Genomic DNA, 20,455 nt, shown 5'->3' on the forward strand with positions numbered 1-20,455 from the left:
CAGGTCAGAGGTGCTGGGGAAGCAAATGTGCCTTAGACTAACTTAGACTAACTTCCTGTGGCTCATTTTCATCATGCTAAAGCATGGTGTGCAAATACAGCCTGTGCTATGAAGATCAGGAGAGGGGATCTGGAAACTGTGTTTGCACAGATCTGCTACATGCAACCAAACTTTGTGTTGAGTTTTTACAGAACTTTAAGCGTCTGCTTAACTCTCCTACAGTAACCAGTCAGTCTCAAAGTGCTCAGTGTTGACCATTGTGTCCCTGATGTGTTTATTTATTTACTTCAGTTAGCTAATCTGAGAGGTGAAATCAAGATCCGAAAAAAAGCCCAGTGTTACTGTAACACCTTTGTAATCGTATGCCACCTCTTGAACAAAATATTTCTATCTGCCTGTATTCAGTTGTATCCCTCTGTTGACCAAGGTACTATTTATGCATCCATTTGCCTTTGTTCTTGCTTTCCTTTTGAAGAATTTATTTAGAATTGCTAAAGTCAATTTATTCTATTCATTCAGAGGTCATAATGTTTGTTTCTTTTATGCTAGTGTGTTACACCTCAGTTTACAGAAAGTGAAGGTTAAAAAAATGTAACATCAACTAAATGGAGTCATATAGTTACTTACGGAGACTTTATTCTTAGTCCATGTTCTGTTTAGCTTTTCTAGCTAATCCACTGCAGTCTACAAAAATTGGTGTGGTCTCATGTATCATATCTTCTGTTAGATGTACACATGCATACACACTTACCCACATGCACACACCTTACTGCTGCCTTGTGTGACTATTTTCTTGATACAAAGGCAGGGTATAAATCAAATAAATAAAATTGTAGTCAAAATGTCACAGAGTAAATTAAGCTTCTATCCAAATGTCTCAACTTCTGCCCAGCACCAAGGGAATATAAGATAGTACAAATGAAGACTGACAATAAAGCATTTGAAAGGAGATACAAATTAATTGCATGATGATTCCAAGGATAATGTGGACCTCTGCAATAAAGATCCTCTACTAAAGTTGTTTCCATTAAAAAACTGGAACAATTCCTTTAACACAAAGAATGGCAACCAGACATCAACACCGAGTTATGACAACCTTTCAAAAGAAGAAGTATGAAAAGAGATATGAAATGAAAAGAGATACTGCCATATATAAGTCAGTATCCTGACCCTGGAAAATTTTTTCATGTTACCCAAAATCCACAAAAGCAACAATCCAGGGCATCCAATTCTTTGATTACAATTGGACGTGACCATTAAAGATTATTTGTATGCCTTGTGAAAAAAGCCTCCATCTAGCATTGAAGACAAAAAGATTTATTACCTAGAACTGAGCTTTAAATAAATTAGCAATTTGACAACAAGGCTATACATATTATGTTGGACACAACACCTTTTTGCTTCTGAAAACCCTCACAAAACTGGAAACAAAGGACAAAATTCTTTCACACACTCCAGAACAAAAAACCCAAGACATGGGAAGGTCATCCTACATGTCCCTTCAGTTGAGATCATGGTTGTGCAGCTCTGGCTCTCAGATGATGTCAAAGTGCAACTCCCATCCGTTTTACCTATCATAGCCATTGTGAGGACTCACCTGGAGAAGCACAGGTCACCTACAGCCAATGTAGAACCAGGAGGAGCCTATCAGTTGATCACTGTGAGTTGAACTTGCAGAATTACCTGCTGGGCCTAAGTTGTTGCACAACCCAACAACACTGGTTGTTGTTCCTCCTTGAACAAGCCATGCCACCCATTTGAAGAAAAGTGCAAGTTGGAGCTGGCCAAACCGCACCTGGCATACACTTGAACGAGTCACTATGGCTTGTTTAGCCTATGATTATCATACCAACTAGCCCACTAACTAAGGAAAAAGATGGGTTGGCTAAGCCTTCCAGGAATGTCACATACGCTTCTTAACATATAGAGCAAATTCCAAGTATCAGGTAGGGTAAAAGGAGGAGCTAATTCATTAGACTGGTAATATATCCGAAGAAAGGTGTTTCAACAGGAAACAGAGCAGCCCTACCTATTCAGATATCTATAGGAAAATAAGATCTAGCTGTCTTCCACCTAGCAATTCAAACTGATTCAGCAAACAAGCAGTTTTCCCTGTACGTGTCCAAACAGAATATATCTTAAACTGGCCTCAATATAGCAATGCAAAGCCAGAGCATTAATCATCACTAGAAACAGATTATTTTTCACCGCATCCAACTTCCCAACAAAATGTGCTCATCATTAATTTTATGGTAAATATTAGAACATTCCAAAATGCTATCACACGCGGTTAAAGTTTGGTTTTCTGACATAAATGGGGACATAAGGAATGTGGATTGAAAGACAGATTAAGCCTCACAAGGAAGTCATGAGGGATACTAGACCAGAGTAGCAAAGCATCTAGAAAACAGATGGAAGATCCACTAGAAATCTACAAAATGGAATTCATCTGTATGAATGGGAGAGCCTTCACAGTTTCAAAAAGCATTCAGTGGAAAAAAACAACCCACCAACACGAGATTTAGCACAGTTGAAAAAGTAGATCCGTAGGGGAAAAATCTCCACCGATGTACACTTAATATATATTTAGCACTATGACCCTTGTTGCAGCCTGTACTGGGAGGGATGCATTGACCCCTCTTAGATGACCCCTTCATCAAGGCCAACCTAAGAAAATAGTTAACGGTATTTATTAGGACTTCACTGAGGTCTCATTCATGGCAGCTAAGTTTTCAACTTCAGGCATGGAATCTATTCTTTCTCTGCGGTGACCTATAAAATTAGTCAGTGATTTCATGGAGGGAGTATATTCTTTCTGTTTCTGTGACCCCTGTTTATGTTTTGCTTAGTATCCCTGTATATTTCTGACTCGTGGAGCTGCCCCCTTCCAGCAGATCACTTTTGACCTGAGGGATCTCTGGGAAAGGGATTTGGGTCCAGGACACATGGCTTCCTTGGACCCTGGACAATAGCTTGGACTCTGCCCCGCTGCCCCTGTCTTCTTGCTCTCTCCTCTTTTTCTTTTGTATTGCCCCAGTGGCTTCTTCCTCTTTGCAGTACTCCATCTTGTTCTTCTCTCCCCACTTTGTCCATCCCTTTTCTCTTTTGCTGCCCTTCTTTGCAACTCTTTATCCCCTCCTTTTTCCCTAGTTCTCCGCCTCTGTTTAGCTATCCCTTCCTTTTTCTTTCATGTGATCTCCTGAAATGGCTTGTGGCTCAGCCCTTGGCCTGGCCCTCTTGCACTGGCAGGAAAAAAGATCTATTCCCAACAGACACACACACAATCTAGCAGTGCACCTGGGGCCTGCAAAGATAACCAGAATGGCAGACCAGTGTAAGTGAGATATAAGTCTTATTGGAAAACAGCAGTTATATTACTGCTTGCGCTGTACTGCAAGGCAGTGGGGTTAGGCCAAATTAAACACGATGTTAATTGCATGAATGCAATTAATATGCAGCTTTTTAAAATGCAAATGATAGCAGTGGAGCTGGGGGGACTGCAGCAGAACTGCAGGGGATGGAGAGAGTGAGTTTAATCCCCTTCCCCCTGCTGTGGTCCCAATGAAAATCGCCTCCCTAAAGCTGCTGAATACATTAGCAGAAAAGCCTCCATGGGCACCCATTAGATCATGCCTTTTTTCTTTTTGTTAGAACATGTTTAATTTTAATGTCAGTTTTTGGCAAACAAGTGCATTTATGGCCGCCTCGAAAAGAAAATAGTGCAGAATAAAGCTACACCTGATTTGGTAATGGGAACAGAAAGCAGCGTGCCTAATACTGGGGCAATCATATTTCAAACGAGAAAAGGGCAATGTTTATGGAACATAACACCCAGAACCAAGAGTATTCTCCACTTCTGATTATAATTTCCATTGCACCTTTTTGTATACAAAGTGCATTACAATTCTTATCCCAAGTTATCTATCACAAGCAACTAGCCTTAGTCTAGGAAAGGTCAAAGTGATAATTTAAAGTGGTAATTTATGCTGTCTATTATGAATGAAGACCTGTATTACATTAGTCAGAGGTCAGTTATAAGTTTCAAGAACAGAGTCACCTTTGCTTTTGCAAAAGACATAAAGCAATCCGATTATATGTAAAACATGTAATTTTGAATTATGCTTATTTTGTGTATATGCAGCTGTTGATTTCTGCACTTCTGTCTTGGGGTATATTTAAAATCAACAAAATAACAGAAATAAAAAGATCTACCTAAAATGCATATTCGCTTATGCTGTGGGTGGTGGGGACATATTGCTGACACAGTGCCCAAGCAATTACCATTCCAAAAGTGATTACTAACTGGCACACATATGCAGACAAGTTCAAACAGATTTCATATTGTCAATACGAAACTAGTGCATGCCACAAATACACAGTACCCCCCTGCTGTGATGAAAGGAGGAACGCCAGCCATGTCAAAGTTATGCAGAATCGGGGAAAGACAGATTTTAGGGAAAAGCCTGTGCTCTAATTGCTATGAAGAAGCAGAGCTACATAACTATTTTTAAATAAGTTTAAAATGTCTTCATGTGTCCAAAACTATGGAGTTTATTAAAATATGTAGGACATTTTTGCATTAATTCTCTGCTTGCCAAGAAAGCAGTCTCCCCAGACTTCACTATTGTGTTTCACTTCTAAATATTTAATATGAGGATCCTGCCATGTACATGCCTATGCTTTTGCATGCACATGAGGAAAAATAATTAAAATGCTGTCCAAAGCAGCATACCTTGATTCGCCTTTTTTCTGACCAATACGTCTTTGTCTGTATTGCTAGTTTGTGCCCTTCATCTTTTCTTTTCTCATGCATGGGTCCTGCACAATTCTATTTTTGATCCCATACCTTTCTTTCACTTTTGGGATGTTCTCAGGTTAATGTTAATGGCTACCCAGACAGTTTTCCAACTTTTTATGCAACATGAAGAATCACCTATCTCCACATGTGTTTGCCTGAAATCATCAGCACTAGCACTGTGTTTTGTCACTATCTGATGTCCAGTCATAGTTACTGGGGAAAGGGCCTCTTCCATGGTGGTCTACCAGCTTGGCAATGCTCTCCTGAAAGGTTTGCCTATTTTCCACTCTAATATCTTTCCAAAGCTTGGTGAACAAACAAGTATTTCCTAGGTGTATTAACTTGGTTGGTCTGTTTTATTTTGATTACTTTGATATTTGTATGATCTGTACAGATTTGATACAACCCCATTTTATGTATTTTATGGTGTTTAAAGTACTTTAACATAGGTTACTCTAATCATGTTCTTGAAGGACAAATGCGCAAGAGGAGGAATGTAGCAAAAATGAAGCTATTTAGAAACCAGAAGGAAGCCTCAGCATAGCTGGAGGAATCACGTGGTTTAGAGAAATGCAAAATATGTGAACAAATATATATACACTGAGGGAGCACCTGCCCTCAAAAGGCACAGCTCACTGAGGTCTGAACAGGCTCTGTAGCCATGGAATGTTTAGTGACATTTGGAAAAATGCCACAGGAACAGGAATAGGTGGAGAAGAGTGGAATGGCTTGTTCATGCCTTTAAAATCTTACAATGTTCCTGTCTGTCAGGCACCCTGAACAGGAGCCTTCTTGTTACATAACTAACAAGAAGGCTGGTTCATCGGCTGCATCTTCAGCTGGACAGGCAAGACCCAGTAACAGTAACTCACACATTTGTCACCTCCTGTTTGGACTACTGTGATGCACTTTATGTGGGGCTGCCCTTGAAGACAGTCCAGACATTGCAATTGGTTCAAAAGAGCTGCCAAACACGAAAATATTATACTGGTCTTACACCAGCTACACTGGCTACCAACTGAAGTCCAGGCTTGCTTATGCTAATTATGATATATAAAACTTTAAATGACTTAGGGCCTGGTTATCTAAGGGAACATCTCCTTCCATATGAGCCTGCCCAGACCTTAAGATCATCAGCGAAGGTCTTTCTCCGAAAGCCCTCCCCGAAAGAGGTGAGCAGGGTTTTTACAAGAAGGGCCTATTCTGCTATAGCGCCCTGTTTTCAGAGAGGTGCACCTGGCACCAATAATTTATTCATTCTGGCAACAGACTAAACCTCTTTATTTACCCATTTTTAATTGTTAAATAGTATTTTAATTAGTTTAGCATCAGATACTAGCACTAAGGAGTTTTTAACTGTTTTATTGTTTCAACTAATTGTTTTTTCTGTAAACTGTCATGAAATTTTTAATGTATTACAGTAAAGAAAAAAAATTAAATCAATAAACAAACATTTTGTTACAGCCCCTTGGAAACCCTGCTATTGAAATCAATAAGCCTATGCCACTAATACTGAGCAGAGTGAACATCTTCCAGGACAACATTCCTCTTCCGGAAAGTCGACAAATACCTGACATTGAATTAAGCAAAGTGAGAGCCTTTTCATTCTCTCTTAAGTCTTCCACTCTCCACTGTGCCTCCTTTCAGCATTTTTAAAATCTCATGAAAAAGAGCCACATCACTACTGGGAAATATGCAAGACCTATAGGTACTAAAGAAGAGTGTATAAGAGTGGGAGAGCTGGTTTAAAAGCAGTGAAAGCTGAATAGCAAACTTTCAGTTTTAGAAAGTTTTTTCATTCTTTGTATATATCCATATTAGATGTCTAGAATTAGACCTCATTTACTCACTCAGTGCTTCTCTATATGAGGCTTTTAACCCACCACTTTCCCAAGCCTTCTGCTTCTAGGTTCTTCAAGGAGTTAAGGTCCTTTACATACATTTTGTTTCCCTCCAGGATTTTCTTTCTCTTCCTTTCTGTATGTTCCATTCCATAAACACAAGGTGACACTGTAGTCCATTGGGACTGCAAAAATACATGAGGCTGTCATGGTGAAATTTCCAGGTAATAGCACATTTTCCTTGATCTAAAAGAAGCCATGGAAATGGTTGCACAGGAGAGGTCTTTGAGGATGACAAAGTAAGGCATCCACAAACTGCCATGACTGAGAAACCAGGAACACACAATAAGAGACACTGTAAAGAGTGGGATACAAAAATGTAAATAAAATAAATAAATATCCTATGTAGAAAAACACCAAGTCCTTTCTTAAAGAGAATCTAGATGTCATGATTGGCAACTCGTCACATTCCAGTGTTTTCCACGTTGCCTTCCTTTCTTTTTTTCAGACATAAGCCATGGCAATAGTTTTGACTTCTTATACAATTGCAGTGTCATGCCATGCAACTGACAAAAGGTTACTGAGAAGTTTTCCTGCAACTGGCCCTTTAATTACCATGCCTTTTAAATCAGCTTCTGCCTTGTTAGTTAACTGATTCTATTTACTTGCATAGACAAGCACAAATGAACCTGTGCTTAAATTAGTCCATTCCTGTTATATGTGACAGCTAGATCATTCACACATCATTATGTATTTTTAAAACCCCAGTATAACATCCATCCATCCATCCAAGTAGATTTATTGCATTTATGATATGTATACTTTTTATTATTATTTTAAGCTGTTCATTACAGTAAGTAAATAACAATTCAAAAGAAAGGAATTTAATTTAGAGACAACCAACTAATGATCCCTATGTTGTTCCCAACACCCAAAAGATTGGTTCAAGCATTCTCAAATTTGAGAGGTCCGAACTCTGCTTCTGACCACTGCTGTCACTCACCCCAATGTTTGGGAAGGCACTTCATCTTCTTCCTGAACAAATCTCTTCTGTGAGGATCCATGGCATTTCCCTACCATCCCCATTCCTAATCCTGCCCTCTTAAAGTAGAGCAATGCAAGTTCTCCTTGGCATGACAGCAGTTCTCCTTTGAGTCATACTGCACAGCTGTAAAACCTCCAGATGTTGTTCCTGAACCAGGCCAGCTGCAGTGAGGAATCATGGGTATTGTAGTTAGTTCATCAACATCTGAAGGGTCAGAGGTTCCCCACCCCTGAGCTAATGTAATGGCCTATACATAGCCAGGTTCTAATGAGTATGGCCTTGCAAGCATTGGGCTTTTCTCTGCTTTAATACATCCATTCCACACTAAATCTGACAGAAATTTGTCTGCAGCTACCTAGCAAGCAGGATGTAACAGCAGTCCACTTTGGGTTTAACTCAGATATCTCATGATCTGTATGCAACACCTTGGACAAATGAACTAAAATAAATAAATAATCTACGCAACACCCCCACACGCATCAACTTTTAGGTGGATATGTGATAAGTATCTCTGCTGGAAGTCCTTCACACATACATCATGCAGAAGCTGTATAGACTGAGGGACCAGCACCTAATACGGAATTTAAAGTCACTGCACGTAGGAGATAACAAAGTGCTGGTTCTAGGCAACAGCACCAGGAAGTTCAGGTGTTTGTTTAATATTCAGCATGCATATTCTTAAGTAGTCCATGCACATTTTAAAAAAATTACATTAAATGTTGCTGCACTTTTTTTTCAGCCCCTGTAAAGAAAGGTATCTTAAATAATACGTAATGGGACCATGGAAAAGGGGGGGAAACTTACCAAAACAGAACTAGAAAGACATTTAGTAGAAAATGACTTATCTTTGCATCTGCTATTCCAATAAAATGCTAGGAGCACAGAGCAATGTTCTCCCCCACCCCTTGTCACATGCATTGCTTTTGGCGAAAAGCACGTTATGTGTTTTTAAAGCACTTTGAAAACCAAAGTGATAACCTAAGAAAGCACTAAAAATGTAACACAGATATCTAGATGTATATGCACATTTCTATAGATACATTTGGTTATATTTTATATTAGAATAAAATATGCATATGCTTATATTAACTCCACAGTCAGAATTAGATTTATGGAACATTTTTACCTAATGCTACATTTCTGTATTTAAGAAAATTGTATTTTCCTCTCTCTTCTGAATTTATTTTTAAAAACTTGATTCCAAAGATATGCAAATGCTTAAGAATAAAAAGTAGAGGCAAGATAACAGGACACCATTGCTAAACACACTGAAGCAAGTTAACATGCAAAATCCAATTTAAATTATCTCTTTTTAGAAAACAAAGAATATTAAATACACCCATCTCATATTAATAATGTATTTGTCACAACCAGGCTGCCATGCATTTGTCAATTTTGATTTACAACAAATCAATATTTGTGACAAATATATGGCACTAGTTTGGTGAGCCATTATGGGTCGCCCATTGGATAATGGGATAGAGGGGAGAAAGGCTGTGGAAAGCCCCTTCTTACATACCATGATCTGCAGAACTGCACGCAAACTGTATGTCAGAATTTGCCTGTGTGCAGGCCCATTAAATGCAACCATTCTGACGTCTAAGCAAATAAGATCAGAAGCAGCTTTCCATTCTTACTGAGAGGCGTATCCTTCTGATCAGTGGTCTCAGCTTCATGGCATTGCTTATGCAGAAAGAGACACTTACTCTGATGAATTAATGGGATCAGTCATAAGGATCCTTTTGGCATAAAAATGCACACACGTGCTAGCTATGGGGATTGTTCATATATACACACTTGACTAGAAGCCTAAGTCTTCCAGAGCATCCATGCTGCTTTACACTTCTAGCACTATCAAATACATGTCTCACAGAAAGACATTTTATACTATATGACAGCAATTTTCAAACTGTGGGGCAGTCTTCCTTAGGCACTGTGGCTCATCTAAAAACTGAGAGCGGAGAAAGGGCAAGATCTGGTTGACTGTATACCCACAGCTGAACTTCTTCAGTGTTTCACGATGAATTGTGAAGATTTCAGCATCTTCAGTCAGATCTGGAAGCTCATTGTTGCTTTGTTCTAAAGATATTTTCAAGGTGTTTGTGTTATCAGTGGCAAATGCTTTGTGAATTACTGCTGTTAATAATGTGATTGTCCCTGTCAGTACTTTCTGCATTTAATTTCCTTCTGACCTCACTGTGGTCCACCCCACTTACACTAAATGTGCTGGGCTTACATACCAGAAACTCTCAATAATACTCCATGCAGCTGAAGTAGGCTATAGCCCATGAAAGTTCATGCAGGAATAAAGTTGCTTGTCCTTAAGGTGCCACCAGTTTTAATTAAGTTTTTGTTTTTAATTTAGATCTTATTGGTAGACATGTAGGACCATTTTTTCAGCAAGAAGGCAAGATATAAATAAAATAAAAATGAATACATAATAAAACTCCCCCCTTTCAATAGATCAACAAGGCTATCCCTCTGGAAATTTTCCTTCTCTTTAAAAGGAGCTCTGATCTTTGCATGCAACAGCAGCAGTCTGCACAGAACTGTGACTAAATAAGACTCTCGTTGCTCACATGTGAGACAGACATTACTGATGGAATAAAACAGGCACTGCAAACTCAAAAGTGGGGTAGGGAAGGAGTACATAATATATGGCATTTGTGGTAGGCAAACAGCATGTTATTTTATAATACGAAAAGACAGCTTTTTTTTTTAAGAGCAGCACTAAAATAAATAAACCAACATTCTGTATCAAGGAAACCCAAGGTCTGCATTTTTTAAAAAAACTCTATGCTATTAGGCTAGTTTGCAGAATTTTGTGCAGTTGTTGTAGTTAATTTTCCAATATTCACTACTTGGTAGAATGCATTCTGTTTCTCCAATTCATAGGGAGAAGGAAAAAGTTTTGTTGGAAATCTTTTTTAGCAATTTCACTGGCTTGTAAGATTTCACCAGACACTGCCCACATACTTTCAATCATATCTTTATAACCATACAGGCTAAAAAAAATGCATTTTCAAAGGAAACTCCGTTTTGAAACAGATTTTCAGGAAGCTGGATTCTGCAGTCGAAAGCAAATTCTGTAACAAAACTGCGGGCCCAGTGCATAGCAGCAGGGAACTTGCTTTGCATAAAGAAAGTCCCAGGATTGTTCTCTGGCTCAGGTAGTGAGTGATGCAAAGGATTTCCACCTGAGACCCTGGAGACCTGCTGCCACTCAGAGCAGCCAATGCTGAGCTATAGGGACAGAGAGTCTAAGCTCTTCTAGGACAGCTTCCTGCACACAGTGCAAGGATTGTATTGTAAGACACATAGGAAGGCCTCTGCAGTTATAAGTAGCCTATAAATACATGTATAGATGTAAATAAATTAATAAAACTCAATCCCAGTATCTCATTTTTGTGGAAGTGGCAACTGGGAGGAAGGCTGCAGAAACTAACAGAAGAAATTTGCTGTGCAAGTTACATTACATGATGCTGATGGCGACTGTGTATTATATTTGCAGCCTGCGTTTTTTCTTACAAGAATCACAAGGCAGCTTACATAATCCTCTGTTTTATCCTCATAACAACCCTGTGAGGAAGGTTTAGTTGAAACTCAGTGAGCAGCCCAGAGTCACCCAATGAGCTCTGTGGTAAAGCAGGGATTAGAACCTGGATCTCTAACCTCTATGCCACATTTACTCTTATTTCAATTATTTATTATAATAAATAAAATTGTATAATTTTTTTTGCATAAAAGCTGCCCATTAGCATCATGCTGCTGCAGTGGCCAGTTTCAATTATATACTGAAATGCTCAGTTTCTGAGGAAGTTTGCTGGAAACTTTCTTCCTCACTTTCTGGAGAAGCATTGCCATTGGTTAGGCTTTGCAGCCATGCATTACTTGCTACCAAATGCGCATTATCAGATTAGCACCTGGCTTCGTATGAGCTGCAGCCAAATGTCACCAACATTTCTGGAACACTCATGCCATCAGTTGTAGGTTTGGCCTATGCAATCACTAATTCCCTGCCAAAGCTGTCTCAGTGATGAGGATCTGGATTTTGCACTGCTGCCATTTTTATTTACTAGGAGAAACTTATCATGTATTTATTTGCAGGAGACTTCATTTGTTATGGTCTATGCCCAACTCAACCCCTTTTTATTTCCCCATTATTTTAAATGTCAGTAGTGTTTTAAGACTGATTTTATATATTATTATCTAGATGCTGTATCTTATTTATTTTATTGTACTATCACCCTGAGACACTGTGAAGGGCGGAATATAGAAGCTTTAAATAAATAAATCTCTTCTCTGTGTTAAAAGTGACAAGCGGAAATCTGCATAAAAATCCTCTCGTGGCATTAACCGTTCCTTTCTAGCTCCTGGGCTAAGAGCGAGCCTGACTGCACAGCTTGCAGCCTGCCATTTGCCAGATCTTCTGCATTCACTTTGTGCCCTGGGTTTCAAAGCAGAGCAAGGGGAACAGCGAGGGTGAGGAACTCGTGGCCCTGTTGGACCACATCTCCTGTTAGGCCTCAGCCCGGGCTAGATTGGCTGAAGCTGATCTTGCTACACGGAGTTCCAATAAGATCTGAAGGGCCATGGACTCCGCAGCCCTGATGGAAGAGAAGGAGAGCCCGGCATGGTTTTGTGACTGGGAACATTCTGATTCTGACGCTGTATCCGCTTACGGCAGCAACGCAAGCAGCGGCCTATTTGGGCATGCCACAAATTTGTCCAAATTACAACAGCTTCCACAAATGCAGCTATTACCATTGTAGTCTTATCTCTACCAGGGATTTCTCTCTTTTGGGCAAGTTATAAGGCAAGTGAAATATAAATGTTTTGTCATAAAATTACTACTTCAAACAAAAAGGAAAGCGTTATAATAGTACTAAGTGAATCAACCCAGGACTTCAGCAGTGTTGGAATATATAATACCATCGAGGCTACAGTACAGAGTCTCATCCAACCGCTGCCCACAGGGGCCCTTCACATCTGCCATACATGCGCAGAAGCAACAAAGCATGGCCAACCTTTGCAAGCATGATGTACCAAACATTTTCTGGCATCCTGAGCAAGAAACGAAAGGCACTACAATATTTCTGCACTTACATGACTTGGCTATCAGTCCTCGGGTATGGTTATTCCATTTCTGGGAATTTTCGCTCCCTTGCTTCCTTCCTTGGAAAGCTGAAATGCTTTGAGTGGCTATCAGCTCCAGCCATGTAGTGCCACCCAGGGGCCATATGCAACATCATCTCTTATTGCCATTTCACTGAAAGCTGATATGGAACACATCCAGGACAGATGTCCTGTGCAGTCTTTCATTCTCTGGCTATATGACGGAGGGACCTTGAAGGTCTGTCCACCAGTCCCTTCCCCTCAACATGTAAAAACAACAACAGGTAAGCTTTAAGTGTAGCAATCCAAGGCCCACCAAAAGTACAAAAGCTAATTACATCAATGAAGTGACAGTGCACAGGTACCGGTTTATGGCTGCATGCCCAATGCATGGGGAAATGTGACTTGTAACAATAAAGTACAAAAGGTGGGGTGTGGGGAGAGAAGAAGATAAAGCGGGAGATTACAGACCTTGCCGTAGTTTGATAAATGGCACTCTACTTCACTCTGCTTATTGTGTACTTCATACCTTGCTCCTGCATATGGAAGAGAATTTTATTAAAGATTTAGCCACGGTGCTAGTGGTGGTGGTGACTGTCTCACAGTAATTTTCCTACAAAGTAGTTTAATCTATCACAGGGCAGACAGTGCACCTTCTTACCATGTATCATTTCTGTCTATTGAGTAAGTGCTATCCAAATGCAATTTCTTTTCATTTTTGGAACCTGTGATGCATATTCAAGATACATTTTCTTTTTGTCAGTGGCCTAAATTAGGAGCTGTATAAAAGGGAAAAAGAGAACACTAATAATAATAAAAAAGTAAACTACGGCTGTGTTGTGGCTTTATGTTTGTTTGTATTTGCTTAAGACAACAACTATTCTTTTAAAGTTACAAGATATTATTTTGGTATGTGAAAATTGCATTCTTGTGTCAGATTATCCCCCCTCCTTTTCTGAAAAGTGTAGAATTATTTACCCTGTATCTTGACACCATCATAGCATCTGCTTCGCCCTTCTCCACTCACTTTTTATATTATAGGCTGCAACAGGCAAGCACAAAACATGATTATGTCAGGGCACAGAGTAAATTTTGCTAGATTGGGCGGCAGTCAGAAAATGCAACATGGACATGCCGTATTTGGTAGCATTCCTACTTAAAACAGAAAGGGGAATGCAGTGCTAATAGTCTACTCACATGAACAGTTTGCTCCTTTGGGGGTATGAACAAGGAAGATAGATGCTGGGCCAAAATGTTGGCTCACGTGATCAATGTTGGTTCTCATTAGAGCGGTCTGAGTTATCATTTGAATATTCTGGATCAAGGGCAACCTTTTTGAGCCTGTGAGTATATTTGGTAATTTGAAAAGCTGTCATGGTCACCATTACAAAAAGAGTACCATGAGAAACAAAAGCCAAGAGATGTGCCCCAAAAAATCAAGGACAAGGCAGGGGCAGGGTCTGGGTCCTCAGTTGCGAAACAACTTTGAACTCAGTTTTCATTGCCAACAGAAGCCTATTTCACTGAAGTCAAGCCCTAACCCTCTGCCAGTGGACACGTTCCTTCCATCTCTTTCTCTCTCGCACATTTCCTCGGCACATGTACACTCCATCTGACCCTGGCTTATCACTCAAACCCCTTCACATGCACATACAAACCCACACCCACATTCCCAGCCACCTTGTCCACCCATGCTCTGATCACATTCTAGAATTTGACATGGAAGATGAGTGTGCCTCACATCACGCGTTCACCTCCAATGTGATATCATGTCTTTCTATGTTGGGACCATAAGAAATAATGAGAGCTATTGGGTGGTACTGAAATATTATCATTAGGAATGCTTAGGTCTGAAGCTATTATACTTCCTATACTATGCTGCTTAGATCCAACACAGTCCAAGCAGAAGGCACTTTCAATTACCTATTTCCAGCAAAAATCACTGTATCGTATGTATTGGAAAGTTTGGCTGACCTTCAGGAACAACTGTATGGGAGCTGAGAAGGGCTGGGGAAGCATCAGTGCATGTGTGGGTTCTCTAGATCCAAGCCAGGGATTTCTGACTAGAATCATGGAATGGACCATCAAAAAAATCAGTAACACTGAAAGGACCTGCCATCAAACCAAACAAAAAAACCCCACAGAACTTCAGCTGGAATAAACTGACTTGGGCAAAACCATTTATTGGTTCCTGGACATCACCTCTTACTCTGTAGAATATCATAGTGAGCTTTCTTTCAGTTCTGGATGTGTCACCCCAGTTGTGGGTTTCCTTTCCACTAGCTGAAGACAATTCTGGTTACATCAGCAACAGGGCTTCACTTTGGCTTAAAGCAAGAAGCAAAGGGGCTGGGTTTTGTGCTGTTTACCACAAGGACAAAGCTCGAAATCACATGAGGCTATTTTTGTTAATCCTCTGCACTGGATAAATTCCATCTTTACCTTATCATCTTTTGTTTTACATCAAATTAACAATCTTTTTATGCAAGTCCTGTTTGATCATGGTAGGCATGTCATGGAACCAGGGGTCAGACTAGATGGCCCTGGATGCCCCTCCTGTCTCACTGTGTTTCTATGTTTCTATCATGGGAACAGTTCCTATGTATACTGTGTCCTCTTTGCACACTATTTCTGAAAGGAACTGTACTTTCAAGAGCATTCATGAGAAGGATCTGACATGGACAGATTTAAGGTGTGCATCATGCAAACTACCGTCTGCTCTCTTCTGACCACGTTCATGTCAGATTGCTGCAACTCTCCACACAATTTGGATTTCAAGCTGCTAAGAAACATAATTTCTTCTGCTTAAATTAGCCTATTGTTACATCTGTAGGTTTGGGCCGGTCTATTATTCCTAGACTTGAGCAAATAGTCTCCTGCCTATTCTCCTTTTCCATTTTCTGAATAAACAAGGTTAGTAACTCAGGAGTACACAGAATTCATTTAAAGGAGCTACATACTTCTACATCCAGAAAACATGATGCTTAAAATCTACTTTAAAACTGATTTTTTAGTTCACTCAGACTATACAACATTGTCAACTTCTGATGTGATATAATATCCTTAACTTACACTGGACCTTTGTAGTTTTTGCTAAAAATGTCATCAGGCTTTCTTCACAAAACACTACTACTTAGACAAAATGTAAATATTAATCCATATAAATATGAATAGTTCTTCTAGTAATGGGAAAGCTGCACCAACAATGTTCTAGCAAGATGTGAATCAGCTATAGGATGTATACTTTGGGCACATTTCTATGTCTGGGACAAGAAAAATCTGTGCAAGAAAAACACTACAAACCAGGACACTGCACTGCTGAAGAGTCTTATGCTGAAGTTTCAAGGAAGATCTGACAGTACTTGAAGCTTAAATAAATGTATCCCAGACAATAGTGAGGTTTCAGTCCACTAATAGGTTTAGCGGGGTTAATCATAGAAAGTTAATGTCTTTGCAATACACAACAAATTTAATGGGTCATTGTGTTAACCCCAGGGTCAAGCCAAGATCCCTCACTTTAGATTCAAGATATTTAGGAGGAAATGAAACTACCTGTGAGAAAGATGTTCGAAAGCTTATTACTATAGCAATGAACAATACAGCAATACAACAATATAGCAATGTGGTAGATTAACAATAAACAAGCAACAGAAAAGCCCAAATGTCCTTTGTTGTCACAGGTCTTCCTCATATGACAGCACATCACTTCAGGGCACTAATTTCTCAGGCACCTTGTATACTCCTGGTTCTATGGCGAAAGCCAAAGAACAATGCCTTTTGCCGTGGGTTTTATAAAATTTCTCTGCCCCTCTTTTTCAGAGGCTTTCAGCATAGACAAGCTAGCCTGACCTCCAGACAGACAGGAGGGTGAGAAAAAGACTCGCTATCCCAATTCAGTTCAACAAGGTTGCAAGGAGCCCACAACACCTGGACCTCAGACTTTCACTGTAGCCCTGCATGTGCCTCACAGACATCAGCCCTAACAAAGATCTCTTGGCCTTGTAGCTATTCTTAAAGTCTGTGCTGGACACCTAGAACAGTTCTTGCTTAGCTCCTTATCACCATGTCTTCCTGTATGAATAGAGCCAGCATTTGCCAACTTGGCATCCTCTAAATACTTTGGACTACAACCCCCAGCATCCCTAACAGCCAAGCTGGATGGAGCTGATATGCCTTGTAGTCCAAAATACCTGGAAGGAGCTGGATTGAGGAAGGAAGGTCCAAATCATTATTTAATATGGCCCACTTCCCTCCCCAAATACCAAAAATACTTGTCATCTAGCTTGGATTAGGAAAATGGTCCTGTACTGGTATGCAGGGGTCATCCTACAACAAAACCCACATTCTTCTGAGTAAAATAGTAAATTCCATCAAAACTGTCATGTAGAGAGCCCAAACCTATTCAGCATAACATGCAAGATCCAAACTTCTCTTTTGTACTGTCAAAGTGATTTCAGGCTAATATGAACTGCAGGACTAACCTAAACTGTAGTTGAATCAATTAATATTGCTAACCAACCTAATAGAACAGAGGAACAAATGAGGGAAGGCTAACACCCAACATATAGGCTTATTAAGGAATTAGATAAGAAAATTACTTCTTGTACCTGTGTATGAAATATAAGCCTTATCTGAAAACGCTATAGTTTCATTAGTGCCTGTCACAAAATTATATTAGAAAAGACACATGGGAGAAAATACATTCAGACTTAAACACAAGATTTACCCCTTGCAATTTCAGCTCATCAGTTTTATATGGAGTTGCTGATAGTCTCTTCCACCAAAATAGGTTCTTACCATAACAATACACATTATATAAACGATGGCTAGAATATGCCTACCTTCCATGCAATATCTAATACCACTAAAGGCACAAACTGTGTAAGGAGATATGCTTCACCAGATGAACTTGTATAAGAAGATCCTTTGAATGTTAAGATCTGATAAACAATCAGATGTTCCCTCAAATACAGTGTCTGCATCATTATAACGACCTACCTAGCTACCTACCTACCCATTGAGTCAAAGTAACTACAGTGAGCTAATACAAAAGAAACGTATTCATTATAGCCATTTAGTGATGTTTTGAATTGCCTCACCACAAGGTATTCAGCTTTAAATTTTGGTGAACTATAAAACAGACTTCCATCTAAATTTTAAAATTCTCTTGGAATTTGGAAGATCCATTATTCTGAATGCATATTGTACTAAGTCAGGAACCACTGCAGCTTGGGAATTGGGATGCCTAATAATGCAGACATGGAATATTGTTGTGCTTCTTTTTTTCCTTATAAGAATCTCCAATCTAATTTGCACTGCACTATGGAATTTGTAGTATTCATAATAGGGCATCACCACATTACCATTTTTCCAAGTGAAGGTGCAGCATTTCTGCTAGTATCATTTCAATGCAAAATAAAAAGCTGTGATCCAACAAAGCTAGAGACAGAAAGAGAACCCTATGGACATTCTTAGATGCTTCTGCTACAGTTGCATGCCTAGCTGAAGTGGAGAGATGTACATCAAACTGAAAAGTAGCTTTCCTCTTCAGAAGTGTTATCATCAAGAAACTTCAATAATGCTTCTGTATGTGCATTTACTATCAAAGATAAGAAGATACAAATTTCAGGCAGTAATTATGAGCTTTTTGAGCTGCTTGAAGATGGTTTTGGTGGGAAGCTGTTGAGTTGCTACACATTAAGATAACTGTAGCACATGTCCACGCGCTTTAGCTAGCCTCCCATTATTTTGGGCTATTTATTTAATCTTTTTATTTTACATTTTTGTTAAGACTGATTTCATTAATATAATTACAATATCATCAAATATACCAGTGTCTGTAATGGTTAGAGTTAGACTAGGTCTGGGGAGATCCCAACCCAGGTTCAAATCTCCATTCTACCATGGAGTTCACAGGGTGACTTTAGCCAGTCAAGGATGTCTAGCCTAATTTACCTCACATGATTGCTATGAGGATAAAATGGAGACAAGAAGGTTCAGGTATGGTGTCTTGGGTACCTCAGAGGAAAGGTGTGACCTACATGAAATAAGTAAATACATAAATAAATAAGCCACCCAAACCATCTTCAAGGAAAAATGAGAGGGTGAAATACTTCCTTAGACAGGAGCATTGGGGTGGTCTTACAATATTTCTCTGGGCATATTTCTCCTTTCTGAGCATAAGTATGTAACAATGAAGGCTCCAATTCATGTTTTCAATTAAATATGCAGATCTGATGATAATAGCATCTGTCCACAGTAGGAGACTGCTGACCCTTTTAGATGTGCCCCAGTCATGATATTACTGACTCCTCTTCCATGCTGTATGGCTTGCAGAGGCACAGTTGCTGGCAACATGCGAGAGGCCTTTTTCAGTAGGGGCAATGTGTAATTCCCTGCCCCACAGTACTCCTTTGTCAAGTGGGGCTCCTCCCTCCTTGCAACTTCTCACTCCAGCACTGTAGGAGCTATCCGTAGTGCTAAAGCCATCCTCAAAATGGGTTCAGCATGACAGATGGTGCCTGTAAGGCTGCAGTGGCTAAGGAACCCCACTGAGATAGGGGTCACTAGCCTCCCCAGCCATCCTCAAAAGGTGAGGTCACCTTCCTCTTTATCTGTGTAAAGACATTTCTTTCTGGACAAACATTTGATTCTGCTATTACTTGATGTTATTTACAGACTGTTTGGCTGGGGGGTTGGTGTGTGTTTTGCATTGCTTTTGATGCTGCTTACTGATACTTTTCAGTGATAGGTATGGCTTTCCTCCCTTTATATTTTATTTATTTCATTATGATACTATCCATAGCTGAAGCTCTCTGGGTGGTTTACAACAAAGTCTAAAAACAATAAAATACAACAGATAAAATGTTAACAAGAATTTAAACATATTTTTAAATAGCATAAAATACATTAAAAGACAATAAAAACACCCATCCAAGAATAAAAGAAAGGCACCTAGATAATCGTGCCAGGCCTTTGAATGACCAGAGAGGCCTTTAAAGGCCTCTACAAAGGCAGCTGTCGTAACCTGGTGTTGAAAAGATGGCAAATTTGGCACCAGACAGACCACAGCAGAGAGGTTGTTCCAACAATGTGGGGGGGGGGGCACACAGAAAAAGCCCTTCCCCAAGTTGTCACTCTCTGAGCTTTTTGAGAAGTTGGCACTTGGGGGGAGGCTCCAGAAGTTGAGAGTGTTTTGTAGCCTCCTTCAAGAGACTCCCCACCTCCACCCCAGAAAGAGAGAAAGAGTGCTCACTGCACTTAGGCCTAATGTGCCTCTTGCCAATTCTTGTGGCAGTCAAGCAAGTGTTGCAGGACACTTTAGATTGTGCATTGCGCATGCAAAGTTAACATCTCCACAGTAACTAATGCAGACGCCTGAACTCCTCCATACACAATTAGAAGCATCCCTTACCTTGCATAGCTCTGAAGCAGTGACAGACCATCCCTTGTCCTTCCCATTCTCAAATACATGCCACAGTACTGGCCAAAAGAGCCTTCTCCAGTTTCAGTGCAGTATCAAGATTTCACTGGAGCCTTCTTTTATGCTAAACAGCTATCAAGCCAAGGACTTTTGATCTCCTTGCCATTATTCTGATGATATCATTCCAGTAGCACACTGCTGTACTTGGTTCTCTGGAATGAATGAATTAATAT

The sequence above is a fragment of the Varanus komodoensis genome, unplaced genomic scaffold, assembly GCF_004798865.1.
Source record: "Varanus komodoensis strain SLA01 unplaced genomic scaffold, ASM479886v1 scaffold1, whole genome shotgun sequence".
NCBI classification, from domain to species: Eukaryota; Metazoa; Chordata; class Lepidosauria; order Squamata; family Varanidae; genus Varanus; species Varanus komodoensis.